The sequence below is a fragment of the Cavia porcellus genome, unplaced genomic scaffold (genome assembly GCF_034190915.1).
Source record: "Cavia porcellus strain 051 isolate PalLab524CR breed Dunkin Hartley unplaced genomic scaffold, mCavPor4.1 scaffold_9, whole genome shotgun sequence".
In the NCBI taxonomy this organism is placed as follows: domain Eukaryota; kingdom Metazoa; phylum Chordata; class Mammalia; order Rodentia; family Caviidae; genus Cavia; species Cavia porcellus.
The window spans coordinates 56,527,520-56,544,213 of NW_026947492.1; the positions used below are offsets into that span (position 1 = coordinate 56,527,520).

Sequence of the window (16,694 nt, forward strand, 5' to 3'; positions counted from 1 at the left end):
AACTGGAAACACAACAGATGTAGATCAGAAGTAATAATTGGATCAATGGAGAAAGTGGAGCCACTATGGCTGGTTCACAAGTCTCTAGCCCCTGTAGCTTCAGAGAGGACCATCATGAGTGTTCCAAATAGACATGGGAGGGAATGAACAATTGATTGCTGCAGAAGTTGGACTCCCAGTCAGACTCTGTTCCTATGCTCCGTCACCTCTCGTCTGAACTCTGAGTAATGCTGCTGTCAGGAACATCCTCACTAGATCCTCACCAAGGACAAAGGAATGCCCCACACCATGAGATGAGAGGATAATGGGCAAACAGAACTGATAGATGCCACCAGCACACACTTCTGTGGACTCTACAGATGCCCATCTGAGAATATACTGGTCAACTGCCAGTTTCCACAGTTCCATGCCAGTCGCTTTGGTCTTCTGTAAATTGCCTGCTGGAGCATGAATGTATTCTTGATTCCTGAGGAACTCCTGCCAGAAGGAAAGTGTGCCCCTAACTCTGCAGTTCCTTGTCTCTAATTGAACCTGCCCATATATCATGCCTGCCAGGGACAGTTTCAGATTTTGCCTAGAGCTAGCTGAGAGAATTTTTGAGACTGAGTTTTTGTTTGTTTGGCTGGGTTTTGTTTTGGGGTTTTGTGCAAGGGAAAGTGCACTGGATCTGGCTGCCTGCAATCAGACTAGAACCAAGGCAAGAAGGGAACTCTGTGGTCACTCAAGCTGCAATACTAACCCTTTAATTCAACTAAAAGCTTTCCAACAAAATCTAACCCCATATTTAATTTTTTTCATCTATCACTATGCCTCTATCTACCTCTTTCTCTCTATAGACTTATACTCCTCTTCCATTTAACCCCTCAATCTCTCCCCTTGACTTCTTCCACCCTGTAGAATAATTGTTAATAACAATAATAGGCTGCAAAGAATATTGATAAAGGGAAAATATAAATACAAAGTTAATCATATTTAAGCAATGCATGGTCGGATCTGTTGACACTGTTTTAAACCGAAGTAATCTTTCCTCAAAACACAGGGACAGAGTCCAAATCACTTAAATAGCTGAAGGAGTAAATACTATCTCTAGAGAAATAAAGCAGAAAATACATCATGGGAAAGCAGTACCTTACTAAAAAGATATTGGTATCAATTACAAGCTCTCTCCATTCTACTTGACCTCAAACCTCAGTACCATAAAAAGAGAAAAAAAGCGGCAGGGGTAGGGGAGGAGATATTCATACACAGGAATTTAGGAAAATGTGACAACAAAAACCACAAATGGTTTCTTGAATCTTCCCAGGCAGATCTAAAAAGGGCACCAATGTAGAGTAAAGCAAGTACAAGGTAGCAAAGTTCTACAAGTTAGTTGATTAAACAAGAATTAAAGAAATTTGGTGAATTGATGGAATCATCACACAAAATAATTATTGTAGATTTGGATGAAACAAATACAAAAAAATTGAAAGACTTGACCAAAATGGTTCAAAAAATGAATGACAAATAATCAAAGATATAGAATCCACAAAGAATTATCAGATAAAAATATCACATATGAAAAATTACAGAATTCATAAACTACAGAGATGACCAGGGTGAACACAGTGTTTCTGAAGTTGAAGACAAAATGGTAAATTGATGAATTACTCAGAGATGTCTTCAAAAAGATAAGAGAACAAGAAAAATTTGGGCTGGGCTGTAGCTCAGCAGTGCAGTGCTTGCCTGGCAAGTGTAAAGGCCTGGAATTCGATTCTGGGTACTAAAAAAGAAAACAGAAAAAAAAAAAAAAAAGAGAGAGAGAGAGAGAGAGAGAGAAACAGAGAGAAGTAGAGAGAAAGAGAGAGAACAAGAAAAATTTATTAACAGTTACTGCAAGACATTAAAAAGATTAATTGGAGTTAAGAGAGAAACTAACATATAGCACATATGAAACAATTAGTTGATTTACAGAAATTATAATAGAAAACTTCTCAAATATAAGAAAAGAGTTCAACATACCAGTAGGTAAGGCTTACAGAACACCAATCATGATGAAAAAAGCAGCTTGCCACAACACAATAAAAATAAAATGCCAGATGTTCCCCAAAAAACAAAACAGAGCAAAGCAAGAAAAAAAATTGCATGTAAAGGTAAGCCCATTAGAATTATGACTTCTCAATACAAACTTTAAATGCCAAAAGATCATGTAATAAAGTACTTCAAGCCCTAAAAGCAAACAACTTCCAAGCCAGATTAACATCTGACAAAACTTTTAAAAGAGATGGAGACAAAGGCATTTCATGAAAAAGAAAAACTCAAGCGATTTATGAACCCCAATTCAACACTCCAAAAAATACTTAAGAATATCCTAGATACGTACGATGAAAATAATGAAGCCAAAAACCCAGATGGAATAAATATATCAAACTAGGGAATAAACAAAAAAATCAGAAAAGGAAAAAAACCCCAACATTATCAGCAGAGAAAGAGTACAATGTTATGAATTAATCAACAACTCTCAGTAATATCTATCAATGTTAATGGCTTCAACTCCCCATTTAAAAGACACAGATTGATAGACTGATCAAAAAACAGAATCCAACAATCTGCTGCATTTGAGAAACTTATCTAATCAAAAAAGATATTCATAGACTAGAAATTAAATGATGTGAAAAATTATTTCATGGTCCAGGACTCTGAAAACAAGCAGGGGTAACAATTTTTCTCTGAAAGTAAATATCAAGCTAAAATTTATCGGAAGAGACAAAGTTACTAGATACTAGTAAAGTGAATAAGCCAACAAGAAGAAGTATCATTTGTAAAATATATATACATCCACCAAATACTGGTGCACCTATCTTCATAAAACAATGCTGGACATAAAAGATCAAATAAACAGTAAAACAAACATCATGGGTGATCACAATACTCCATTTTTTGCAAAGAGATAGATCAACTAAACAAAAAATAAGTATTAGAGCTGAACCACACAGAGCAGAACACATCTACAGAGTATTATATCACACTGTAGAAGGTATACATTCTCTGTAGCACACAGAGATTGCTCCAAAAATAGAATGCATACTACTTCACACAGCCTGCATAAATAAATATAAAAGAACCTAAATTACATATTGCTATCAGATATTGGGCAATGTTATGGTTTGTGGATGTCCCCCCAAAGCCTCAGGCAGTCAAGGAAGTGGCTGAATCTGGAGTTTGTGATTGATACTGTCTAGTGCTGGAATTATGTGTGAGTGCTATACTTACTCTACAGTGGGTAGCCTATATACAATATAAGGGACCAAAAGAATATTTTTCCCTAGCTCCTCCCTTTTTGCTCTTGTTGCTTTTGCTGTCTTCGACTGTCATGAACTATTGTTCCCCTGCCATGTGCCACACTGCCTTACAGCCAGTTGAGTATGGACTGAAATCTCTACAAACTGTGAGCCAAATAAATTTTTCCTCTTTTAGTTTTGGGTGTTAGGTATTTTGTTCCAGCAATGAGAAAAAAAAAAAAAAAAAGTAACCAACACAAAATTTGGTACCAGAGAAGTGGGGTCATTGCTATGACTTTACCTGACCATGTGGTTCAACCTGACCTTGTGGTTTTGAGAACAGCTTGTGGGAAGAGTTTGCAAAAGTTCAGAGATGTCACATTAAAGAGTGGAGCTGGAACACCTTAGGTTGTTCTGTATCAGAGATTCTGGTCAGAACTCAGAAGATAAGGAGGCTGATAGAAATCCTACTAGTAAAAACCAGGCTTGGGAGGTTTCTGTTGGGAAGAGCTACATTGCCTATTGGACTCCAGGCAATGTATGCTTTAGCTTGGCAGAAACTTTGCATTTTGCTTGTAGTCAGAAACTTTGCCTAAGACTGAGATTAAGGTCAGTGTACTAATAAAGGTGACAAAAATTTCAATGCAGTTCAGTGTTGAGGTGGTGGCATGGCTATTTTGTTGGGGGCTTTTTAGCAAGATTTATGTTGAGAATCAAAAGGCCAGCAGGAGTTAATATGTGAGTCTGGCCAGAAGGGAAGCTCCAGTAAAGCTGTGAACTGCAAAGATAGAGCAGAGAAGATTGATGAGAAGGAAAAAGAGAATAGAGAAACGATGGACTGAGGGCATAATAAGAAGCAGCAAGTTCCCATCTTTACAGCCTCAAAACTACAAAAATGAAAGACAGCTTTGAGAAGAAAGCTGCAAAATACCATGTTCCAGAATAGTAGTGGTGGCTGTACCAGGTTCCAAAATGGTGGCAGCTGCACCAGGTCCAGAATGGTGGCAGCGTAGAGAATTTGTTCCTTAGAATTAGGTTCAGAGTGTTCAGGGATCTAGGCACTCGACCTCTACTGCCAAGAGAGATAAAAAGCCTGGCTCTGGCTCCAGCTGGCAGCAGACCTTGGCACTGGTTTTAGGTATATGCAGAATGCAAGAGTTCTAAGGTTAAAAAGGCTGTCACACAAATTTCAGAAGAAGGCCTGGGAGGCCAGGCAGTGTGCTCCTGAGTAGGCCATGTGTGAAACTGTGAGAGTGAAGCCAAAGGTGCAGTGAAGACCCCAGAAGTTTGGAGAAGCCAGGAACATGGATCATAGGAGGAAAGTGGGTCCAAGAGAGAATCTGTGGAACCTACAACCACCAGAAGCGCCACAGGGGCAGAGCCACACAAGCACTTTAGAGCACACAATTTACCACACATTGCTTGGGATGTTGCATATGGAACTACAAGGCTTAATGTTTTCCCTGCTGGATTTTGGACCTGATTTGGTCCCAGTCGCAATCTTTTTTAATCCCATTTGTATGTTTTGGAATGCTAATGTTTATCTTGTGCCACTGAATGTTGAACTGTTTTCTTCATTTGTAGAGGGGCTCACAGCTAAGAGTTTGCCTTACATCTTGGAGGAGACTTGGGACTTAAGACTTTTTAGCAACACCAAAACTGTTAGGACTTTGGAACTCTCAAGATCTGGACTAAAATGCCTTTTGCATAAAAGATGTACATGAGTCTTGACGGAGCCAGTGGTAGAATGTTATGGTTTGTGTTGAGATGCTCCCTCAAAGCCTCATGCAGTCATGGAAGCAGCTGAATCTAGAGTCTGTGATTGAGTCATTGTATAGAGCTGGAATTATGGGTATGAGTGCTACACCCATCCTAGGGTAGGTAGGCTACATACACTATAAGGGACAGAAAAGAGTCTTCTCTCTAGCTTCTCCCTTTTTTACTGCTGTTTCTGCTGTTTTTTGCTGCTGTGAACTGTTGCTCCTCTGCCATATGCCCTTCTGCCTTATAGCCAGCTGAGTAGGGAATGAACCTCCACAAACTGTGAGCTAAATAAACCTTTCCTCTTTTAACTTTGGGTGTAGGGCATTTTGTTCCAGCAATGAGAAAAAAGTGAAATCAAACAGATTTGCTCTATCATGCTTCTGCCATGATATTTTGCCTTGGGCCAGCTGGTCACAGACTGAATCATTTAAAGCCATGAACCAAGTAAACCTGTTATCTTTTAAATTGTGGGAGTCAGGTATTTTTGTCCCACTGATAGGAAAACTGATCACTACAGAGAACAATTATGTAGATATATAAAAATTACATACTGTCTGAAAAGTAAGAATATCTTATCATTCATTTAAATGAAAAGCCTCAGGTGCTGAACACTGTAACAAACCCTGGAATACAGAAATGAAAAGAGGTCACAAAGCCCCTGTTGTTACAGACTATACAACAACACACTTAAGCAACAAACACTTAAGCAAGAATTAGCAAAGCAAGAACAGAATCAGATAAGCAAAGAGGGAAACATATTGAAACTATTGGACACAAAACATTAAATAGTTTTTGAAATGTTTAAAGAAACAAATGGTAACCACAACAAAAACCAAGGAAGAAAAAATTATCGAGAATGACCACGAAGATTTGAAAATGAAAGAAATAAAACCTCTAGAAGTGAAAAAACATAATAAAAAAAAACTAAAGAGAAAAAGTGAATTTAGAAGAAAAAAAGCTCAATTAACCAAATAAATCAGAGAGATATATAGTAGGACATTCCAGACTAAAAGAATAATGTATGCAAAAACATGAAACAATGAAGTTGTGCTGTGTGTTTGAGAAAATAAAATAGGACAATTGTATAAAGTGTCAGTGTTTGGAAAATTGACAAACTGCATCAGGAGAAAAATCAAGAGGCAGACTGAAAGTATTCATATATTCTGCTTCTTAAATCCATATTTCAGGTGTGCTGTTACTGACTAGCTGATGTTCTTATCTCACACATCTATAATTACAAATATTCATCTACAGCAAAAAGTATTTGCAGTCTTGAAATCTTTAGATACTTGGCTAAAAGAAAATAGAGAAAGTAGCCAGATGTGGTGGTACATGCCAATAATCCCAGTACTCTAAGAGGATGAGGCAGGATTAGATAGGCCCTGCTTCAAAATACAAATTTTAAAAGGAGCTGTGGATGTAGATCAGTGTGAAGACCATGGATTCAGTCCTCAGCCGCACAACCCCAAGCTATTTGGCAAAATAGCAGACAACCCAAAAATCCTCTTTAAATGTTACCTAATGTACCAATATGTATAATAGGTATTGTGAAAGAGAAGGAAAATGTTCAAATGGGAGGGAAACAAAGGAAAGAAAAGAAAAAGAAAAAAATTCAAAAAAGGAAAACATGGAAACAAAGCTTTATAAATGGGGAGGGGAGGAGAGATTACAGGGAGGATAAGGGAATGAGGGAAAAAAACCCAAGTTAATATCATATACAGGTACAAAAGCTTTACGATGAATACAACTATTGAGTGTATCTCAAATGTACAAATAAAATCTAATTTCAAAAATTATTAGAGTAGAAGGTAGGCGGTCTCTTCTGGTGTCATGGCATCAATTGCAGCTGAGTTAGTTAGAAATACAGGCAACTGACTTCCAGGAGAACATGGCGGAAAGATAGCAGCAGCTACCGAGGCTCTCTGAGAGACCCAGCTTAGAAACCATGAATGGTGCGGGGTGAGGAATCCTAAGCAAGAGGAGATATACCCTGCTGACCCAAGAATGAACTGGGCTGAGAGAAACCAACTGGGAATGCAATCCTGGTGCTATAACAGGAACAGATAAAGCCTCAGTGTGGAAGCTGGAGCCCGCGCCATTGGAAGACGTGATTTGGGTTTCCTGCCGCTGCTGCTGCGTCTGAATCGGCTCGGCAGGGAGATGCGCGAAAGCTCTGAGAATGGGAATTGGTGAACAGAGTTGAGAGTGGGACGGGCGGGGAGCCGTGCATCGACCTCCGGTGAGTGAGGGAAACTGGGACTCTTCCACGGTCTAGGAGGCTCCAACAGAGGACTTTCTGGGACCAGGCAGACTTGCCGGAACAGGGCACTGTAGTGATGTCAGTTACATATCCCCCTCTCAGGCGGGATTGGTGAGCAGTGCCTAGCCTACGTGACGCTGCTGGCCAAGACCCAGTAGGCTAGCACAACACAGGTCCCAGTGCCTGGAGGTGCGCCCTAGCAGTGAAGCCTTCAGTAGGTTGACCTGGAGGGGCGGGCCCCGTATAGGCTGCCCTGCCCGTAACTCCCTGGTGTGCTGTGGTGGGTGGAAACACCTAGCTGGTGCAATTCAAACAGACTGTGGCCATCAGGGAAGTAAGCTGGGCCTCCTATATACGCTTGTATTTAAGGAACAAAGAATATGGGAAGAGGGAGCAACAGAAAGGCTCCTTGGCCCACAATCCTGAGAAACAGGCAATAGCAGACATGGCACCAATAGACATAAAGCGCTATCTCCAGAGCCTCATAGATGAGTCCAGGAATGAAGTTATTAATGACCTGATGCAAGACATAAGCAGAATAGTTAGAGAAATGATAAGCACTACCAAAGAAAAAACAGATGATGGAATGGATGAACAGAAAAAAAGGGCAGAATTGTTTGATGGAGAAAATAGAGAAAACATAGAATACGTGAAGCAGGTTCAAAGAGACTACCAGGAAACTAAAAACTCTATGGAAAACTGGCATAACAGCTTGAAAGAAAGTAAGGATAGATTATCTGAATTGGAGGGCAGATTTGTAATATGGGAGCATGAAATGAAAAACTTCTTAAAAATAACAAAGAAACAAACAGCAATAATACAAAAACTAGAAGATGATAAGAGGATCTATAACTTAAGAATAAAGAACATAAAAGAAGAGGTAGGGACACAAACAAATGAACTACAAAAGCTACTTGCAGAAATAATCCAGGAGAATTTTCCTAATTTAGCAAAAGGTAAAGATACTCAGATGTACGAAGCATACAGGACCCCAGCCACCTACAACCCAAACAGAGCTACATCCAGGCATATAATAATCAAAATACCAGAAATCCAATAGAAGAACAGAATATTAAAAGCTCTCAGAGACAAGAAACAGATCACTTACAAAGGAACACCCATCGAATTACAGCAGACTTCTTGGCACAAACCATCAAATCACGAAGAGCGTGGGGGGAAATAATTCAAGCTTTGAAAGATAATAACCTCCATCCAAGATTGATATATCCTGCACAACTATCCCTGGAAATTGATGGAAAATCAAGGTGCTTCCAGGATAAAGAGGAACTAGGGGAATATGCAACCACCAATTCAACCCTACGGAGAATACTGCAGGATATTCTAAAAAAGAAAAATAGGAAGAATCCAGAAATAGTGGCAGAAAGGCCACAATGAATGGAGTAGAAAACAAAATGAAGAAGACAAACTGACAACTAATGACAGAAAAAGAGCTCAACAGAAATGAGGCAGAGAAGATTGGATGATAGGAACAGCTATTTTGGAGAAAACAACATCATAATAGGTAATGCTGATTAAATATCATCTTGTTTTGAAGTCCCATCAAGCTTTTGTTCTTCTGTCTCCATAGGTCTTAACATGTTGTATCTTATTGGATTTTATTATATGTCACAAAAACTTTTACAGACAAGATTATACAGAAACCATTATCCATTTTCTGTTAGTTGATTATAAACAAAAACTTTTAGACAAGATTATACAGAAACCACTGTCCATTTTCTGTTAGTTGATTCTAAATACCCTGTAATACTGTCATTCTCTTGAATGGTTTTACATTATTTTGATATATTTGATGCTACAGTATACGAAATTATACTCAAAGATTTCGAGGAAAGAGATAATATGGTAACTACTTTTATGTTCGGATTATCTTGTGGTGAAACACTATTTTGCTTAAATGGTTATGTTTTGATCTGCACTGTTTTGTTGTTATACCCTCTTTTATCTCAATTTCCATTTTATTATTTTTTTATTTTTATCCTTTTAATTAAGGGAAAAATAAATTAAAAAATAGCAGGATATATTATAGTAACCCACTTTGATTTTCTATTAACTTGATTTGAAGCCCTGTATTGCTCTCACCATCTTGTTTTGACTGATGTTCCTCTATTCTGTTTTGCTTGATAATACCAGGTTCAAAAGTTTAGGCAACAGCTGTGAAGATAGTGGGATTCATTATGATGATCATTCTGGTTGACTATTATCTACTTTTGAAGACCTGTAATGTCTCCAATGTTTTGGTTCTGTTGGTTTCGTTCTTTACTGTTTTGTTCAATTTTATTATAACTGATGATATAGGCAATTCTATTGGAGATAGCGGGAGGCATTATGGTAACCACTGTTGATCACCTTATATTATGTTTTTACATTATCTATTATGTCCACCCTTTTGATTTGACTGACTCTGTTCTGTTATGTCACATTTGGTTTTAGTTTCTTCCAAAAAAGTAGTAAGAACTGTGGGAGTAATAAAACCCAAAAAGTGTAATAGTCATTGTACAAAAGAGAGGAAAAGAAAGTGCTCTAAATGATATAACTGCATGTATATTTAAGTGTATAAGATAGACAATGATGTTACTGAGTTTTGTTGGATCATTGAACAGAACTGTTTGCAGTCTCACTGTGTGAATGTCCACTTTACATGCTTTAATTTTGTAACTTGAACAAATATTTCTAAGATGACAATATGTATTCCATTAACTAGTGATTTCCTACTGTTTATTTTTTTTCTGAAATTCTGTATAACTTGTACCCTTTTTCTGCTTTTTTTTCTTTTTCTCCTTAAATAAAATTTAAAAAAAAGAAAAAATATTGTTAGAGTAATTAGCATACAAAACAGCATCACCTAGGTAATGTCTAGACACACAGGAAAAAAAATTTTATAGTTAAGGGATGCACATGTATGAGCATAATACAAATTTAGATATACTTCTTTACAGGCATAGTGGTGCATATCTGTAATCCCTGTTATTCAGGAAGGTACGACACAGGGGAACTGCAAATTTGGGGGAGCATGGGTAACTCAGTGATACAAAAAACAACAAAACCAAAAAATGACTAGGTATGTATCACTATAATTCCCAGTACCAAAAAAGGAAAAAAAATTGATATACTTTTGAATGGCAGTACTTTGTAACTGTCAGGGTTTGAACAAAGTCAAATTCATATTAATTTCCACATTTGACTTTCACAATTCTATATGTGAAATGACATGACAAATACTTTATAACAATTATCTTCAAAAAAGAAAGTTTTTAGAAACATATCTTTTAAAGGTCAGAAAAATGACTTTCCAGATTCCAGAAGACTAGGTGGTAGAATAGGTACCTAGCACACACAAAACCTTGAGCTTCATCTATAACAACACACACAAACACACCCAAGAATTTTTCTTATTGGTACATTAGTGTTTGCTTCAGTTTCTTAAAGATTTCTGTAACAGGACAAAAAGGGGCATTTAATATAGATTAGATTTTTCAGTTTCCAGATCTGTTTAGTAATTTTTTCCTGTGTGTCTGTCAGTACTAGAGACTGAATCCAAGGCTTCTGTGCTGACTTACATCCCCAGCTCCCTCCTCGCTTTTTTTTTTTTTTCCTTTATTTTCACATTCAGTCTTGACTAGTTGCTAAATTGCCCAGGCTGGATTTAAACTCGCAATCCTCCAGCTCCAGAGCCCAGAATCCTGGGATTACATGAGTACACCACAATGCCCAGGCTTCAGCTGTAAAAGTACTAAATAGATATCCTTTCTTGAAATGGTTTAAAGTATATATGTCCATTAGTATCCTAAAATCATTCCTATTCTTTTTACAAAAATGAATTTGAATTCTACAAGACAAAATCTAATCCTGTGACAAGAACATGTGTTGATAGTAGGTAAAATACTGAAAGCTATAACATATTAGTTACTAACTAGATTTGCTTTATGAAAATGGTTCCCTTGAGCCAGCTAGTGCAAGGCATATGAATTTACTTCAAGTGATCTCTGTGTATTTGCCTTTGCTTTCTCGCCACCCACTTTTCTAACATTTATCCTTTTCTGAAAACAATCTAGCTTTAGTCGTGAAATCTCTTACTAAAAATACATTCTCAAAATTTGCACAAAAGTTCTTCTTCTTCCCTCACCCCTCCATTTTCATCTTTGTCTTTGTCTTAAACAGGTCTCACAAATTCGAGGCTGGCCTCAAATTTGTAGTGATTCTCTTGCCTCAGCTTCAGGAGTTCTGGGATTACAGGTGTATGCAACCATGCTCAGCCACAAAAGGCTTTTCTTTCAAGCTATTAAAATCCTCTTTTCATTTATACTATTTTGGTCATTCTTAAAATGGAAACTTTACCTATATTTTCATCTATACAAGTTGTTATACACATATCAAAACCAAACCAAAACACCATGTGCATGAGCAAACAGGTCTGATTTGTTGGATTCTTCTTTAAAATTTTATCCTCATTCTTCATTAATCCTAATTTCCCATTATGATAACCATACTCCTCAGTAGCTATTAGTTTCATGAAATCTTTCCCAATTTAGTAACATCCTCCTTTTCTCCTTGCTTTCTCTTTTTTTTTTTTCCTTCTTGTATTTGTTTTTGTTTTGTAGTACTGGAGTCTGAACCCAGGGCTTTTACACTGACCTATATCCCAAGTTCTTTTTTATTTTCACCAAGTTGCCAAATTGTCCAGGCTGGGCTGGAACTTCCTATCTTCCTGCCTTCCTATCTTTCCTTGCCCTCCCAGAGTACTCTGATTATAGACACCTGCAACACCCAGCAGCATCCTTCCTTTTAAGCAGATAATGGCAGCAGAGTAATACATTTCCTACTGTCCTTGATATTTGTACATGACTTTTGAACCAAATGTAAAAGATTTACTTCCCTAGATAAACTCCGCAAAGGTTTTTTTAATTGTAAAGATTAAACTCTTTATCATAATCTGGAGACTAACACAGACACTGACTACCTCAACGTGTCTTCTTGTCCACCCATTTCATCAACACTAATCTTCGAAATGTTCCTAGAGAGCAGTGTCTCCTGAGATCCACACCATGTTGGAACTTAGGGCTCTGGGAAGCCAAGCAAGCACCTCTCCTCCCTGGTAAGCAGACGCAGGATGGCAGACTACAGCCCTTCCAGGGGGAGAACCAGCAGTGTCTCCTGTGATTTGCGCCATGTTGGAACTTAGGACTCTGGGAAGCCAAGCAAACACCTCCCCTCCCTGGTAAGCAGAGACAGGGTGGCAGACTGTAGCCTTTCCAGGGGGAGAACCAGCAGTGTCTCCTGACATCTGTGCCATGTTGGAACTTAGGACTCTGGGAAGTCAAGCAAGCACCTCCCCTCCCTGGTAATTGGAGACAGGGTGGCAGACTGTAGCCCTTCCAGGGGGAGAACTAGCAGTGTCTCCTGAGATCCACACCATGTTGGAACTTAGGACTCTGGGAAGCCAAGCAAGCACCTCCCCTCCCTGGTAAGCGGTGGCAGTGTGGCCCACTGCAGCCCTTCCAGGGGGAGAACCAGCAGTGTCTCCTGAGATCCATGCCATGCTGAAACTTAGGACTCCGGGAAGCCAAGCCAGCACCTCCCCTCTCTGGTAATTGGAGACAGGAAGGCAGACTGTAGCCCTTCCAAGGGGAGAACCAGCAGTGTCTCCTGAGATCCACGCCATGTTGGAACTTAGGACTCTGGGAAGCCAAGCCAGCACCTCCCCTCCCTGGTAATTGGAGACAGGGTGGCAGACTGTAGCCCTTCCAGGGGGAGAACCAGCAATGTCTTCTGAGATCCATGCCATGCTGAAACTTAGGACTCTGGGAAGCCAAGCCAGCACCTCCCCTCCCTGGTAATTGGAGACAGGATGACAGACTGTAGCCCTTCCAAGGGGAGAACCAGCAGTGTCTCCTGAGATCCACGCCATGTTGGAACTTAGGACTCTGGGAAGCCAAGCCAGCACCTCCCCTCCCTGGTAAGCGGTGGCAGTGTGGCCCACTGCAGCCCTCCAGGGGGAGAACCAGCAGTGTCTCCTGAGAGCTGCACCATGTTGGAACTTAGGACTCTGGGAAGCCAAGCAAGCACCTCCCCTCCCTGGTAAGCGGAGGTAGGGTGGCAGACTGTAGCCCTTCCAGGGGGAGAACCAGCAGTGTCTCCTGAGATCCGCGCCATGCTGGAACTCAGGACTCTGGGAAGCCAAGCAAGCACCTCCTCTCCCTGGTTAAGTGGCGGCAGGGTGGCAGACTGCAGCCTTTCCCGGGGGAGAACCAGCAGTGTCTCCTGAGATCCACGCCATGTTGGAACTTAGGACTCTGGGAAGCCAAGCAAGCACCTCCCCTCCCTGGTAAGTTGCGGCAGTGTGGCCCACTGTAGCCCTTCCAGGGGGAGAACCAGCAGTGTCTCCTGAGATCCACGCCATGTTGGAACTGGATACTGTGAAAGCAAATGACCATCCTGCCTCCCTGCTTAGCAATAGTGAACCTACTGCTACATGGCCTAGAGTCAAATATCCCACTTCCCCTATCCTCCTTCTCCCCCCCCCCCCCGCCCATTAGCAAATGGAAACCGGAAATCTGAGTATCTCCTGGAGGTTGACCATAGCAAAGAAGGGGGATTTCCTTGTACCATTTCTTTGAAGGCAAATATTTTTATTATTGTTTTGCTCTTTTCTGATTAATGGTACCGCTCTATTCAATATTCTGTCTTGATAAGTTCTATAGTGTTCTATATTTCATCTCATTTTGATATACATGATTGAAAGAACAACTATTATAAAGATAACAAAATATACTATGATACCTATTACTGCTATCCCGGTAACCTGCTGTGAAGTTCTGTACCAATTTCACTGTATGATCTTAGTTGGCTTTATTCTGACTCGTTCTGTTGTATACTTTCAAAAAAAAAAAAAAAAAAAGAGAAATGTTCCTAGAATAAAGTCTATTCTAGCCCAATGCTATTTGTACTATACTCCCTCAAATATTCTCAGATTACCATGCTATTTCACATTTCTCAGGTTTTTACCAGATGTCACTAACATAAAGAAGGCTTCCTTAACTACTCAATCTAAAGATATCCTCTAGCTATTCTCTAACATATTACCTTGCTTTATTACCCCTAACAATTATGGATATTTTAAATAACTAAAAAGAAAAGAAAAGGCAACAGTCTTTTTTATATTTACCCAGATGTGTATTTACTCTTTTCAGGACAGGGGATAGGGAAGGTATTCTTCTTCTTCTTCTTCTTCTTCTTTTTTTTTTTTTTTTTTTAAATTTTAAAGAGAATAAAACAAAACAAAACAGAACAAAGCAAATGAGAACAGAACAATGCAATCAACATAGCATTTCACAAGAGAACAGGACATCAACAGTGGCTACCATAATGTTTGTTGTTTTCTTAAAAATCATTGACCAAGGGGCTGGGGATTTAGCTCAGCGGCATAAGCGCCTACCTTGTAAGCAGGCAGTCGTGAGTTCGATCCCTGGTACCGATAAAAATGAAAAAGACCAAAAAAAAAAAAAAAAAAAATCATTGACCATACCTTCACACACAATAATAGCAAACATAACAAAATAGTATAAAACCATTCAAAAGAATGAAAGCATTACAGAACTTCAAAACCAGATAACAGGAAATGAACAGTGGCTACTATACTTCACTTGATTTTAGCCAAAACGCCAAGAAGCAATAATATCTCATTTGCCTCAAAAAAGTTGTCCATACCATCACACATGATAAAATCATATAAAACACAACAGGATAAAACCAATCAAAACAGAAGAACAAAAGTCCTATATATATGATGGTATGAACAACTTTTTTGAGGAAAATGAGATATTAATGCTTTTTGGCCTTTTGGCTATTTCCTAGATTTGTTCTGTGTGGGCTGGAGGTCTAAGATTGCCTTTTGCTCCTTCACCTTGACATTCTCTTGGGTTCCTCCCAACAAGCTGATTGTGGGGCACCAGGGCACTTCGCACCTTAGCTGCCCCTCCATGGTATAGGGGGATGGGACAGGCAACTGGGTTCCTCTTAGCTCAGATATTCAGGGAGGTAGCAGGGCATGGAAAAGGCTTCTCCAGACTTGTGCAGCTACACTGGAGCTTCCTTGATGATCACAGGTACATGGAGGAGGGGCTGCTTCTCTCAGCTGTATGTCTACAGTGGGACGCCTGCGATGGTGGCAGACACACAAGGTTGTAATTGTTTGATTTCACTATTGGGTGATGGCTGCCTGAAGGAACCAAGGGCCTCCAATGATAGACTATAGGTGGACAGGGCTTACCTGGCTATGTGTCCCTGCTCTTGCTGGCCACCTGCAGAAAGGGACCTTCTGGTGGCAGCTCCCTGCAGATAGAGGTGGGATCTGCTGGTTCTCTGCTTCCACTGGCCACCCCAGGAAAGGGCCTTCCAGTGGCAGCATCCGGCAGGCAGAGGGATCTGTCTGACTCTCTCTGTCTGCTCTGGGAACCTGTAGGGAAGTGCTTTCCAGTTGCTTATTTTTAACTCCTTTCTCATTTGTTTTCCCTCTCTCCCGTCTCCTCCAATTCTACTACCCCATTTTGCATTCTAATTGATATTATTAATCTTAGTTCATTATAGCATATAATATTTACATTAATTGAGGTTATTAGGTTCCTGTACATTGCATATCTTTATTCTATTTCTTTCCCCTTCCCTTCCTCTCACCTCTTGTGCTTTTTCCTCACCCCTTGCGCTTTTTCCACTGGACTGTTTCTCTATTACAAGAGGTTCATCTTCTTGTCCTTATTTATCTTTTATTATTCTGTTTGTACTTTGCCTCACTCAAATGAAAGCTTGTGTGTATGGTTTATTTCACTTAACATATTTTACAGGTAAATCCATTTTCCTACAAATCTCAAGTCTGTCCTTTATTGGAGAGTAGTATTCCATTATATACAGATATCACATTTTCTTTATTCATTTATTGACTGGGTATACAAGCTGTTTTCAGGATTTAACTATTTTGGGTTGTGTAGCTATAAATAATGGTATGCAGGCATCCTTGTAGAATAATGTCTTAAGCTCTTTGGGTAAGACACCTAGCAAGGGGATTGTTAGTTCACATGGGCTTTTCTAATGTCAGTTCTCTGGGAAATTTCCATACTGATTTCCATAATGGTTATGCTAGTTTACATTCCCACCAATATAATGAAGAAGGGTTCCTTTTTCAGAATAGCCATGCTAGCATTTATTACTGCTTGCTTTCTTAATGATTATTATTTTTTCTGGTAGGATGGAATCTTAGCATAGCTTTAATTTGCATTTCTCTAATAGCCAGAGATGTTGAGAATTTTTTCATGTATTTGTTGATCATTAGTACTACTTCTTCTGTGAAGTGTCTTTTTATTTCTCTGGTCCATTTCTTGACTGGATCTTTGATTTTAGGG

At 39.4% G+C, this 16,694-nt stretch overlaps 1 protein-coding gene across 4 annotated transcripts in view; it reads right to left on the reverse strand.

The window, feature by feature from the left end:
• Positions 1 to 16,694, reverse strand: part of Acer3 (alkaline ceramidase 3) — a 139,332-nt gene that overhangs the window by 108,084 nt on the left and 14,554 nt on the right. The window contains exon 1 of one of the 4 annotated variants that reach the window (XM_063256446.1): positions 14,465 to 14,975. The exons of the other annotated variants lie outside the window; for them this stretch is intronic. The gene's annotated coding sequence lies outside the window, so the exon portion shown is untranslated. Of the gene's footprint in view, positions 1 to 14,464; positions 14,976 to 16,694 lie in introns of those variants that run through there. 4 annotated transcript variants of the gene reach the window in all.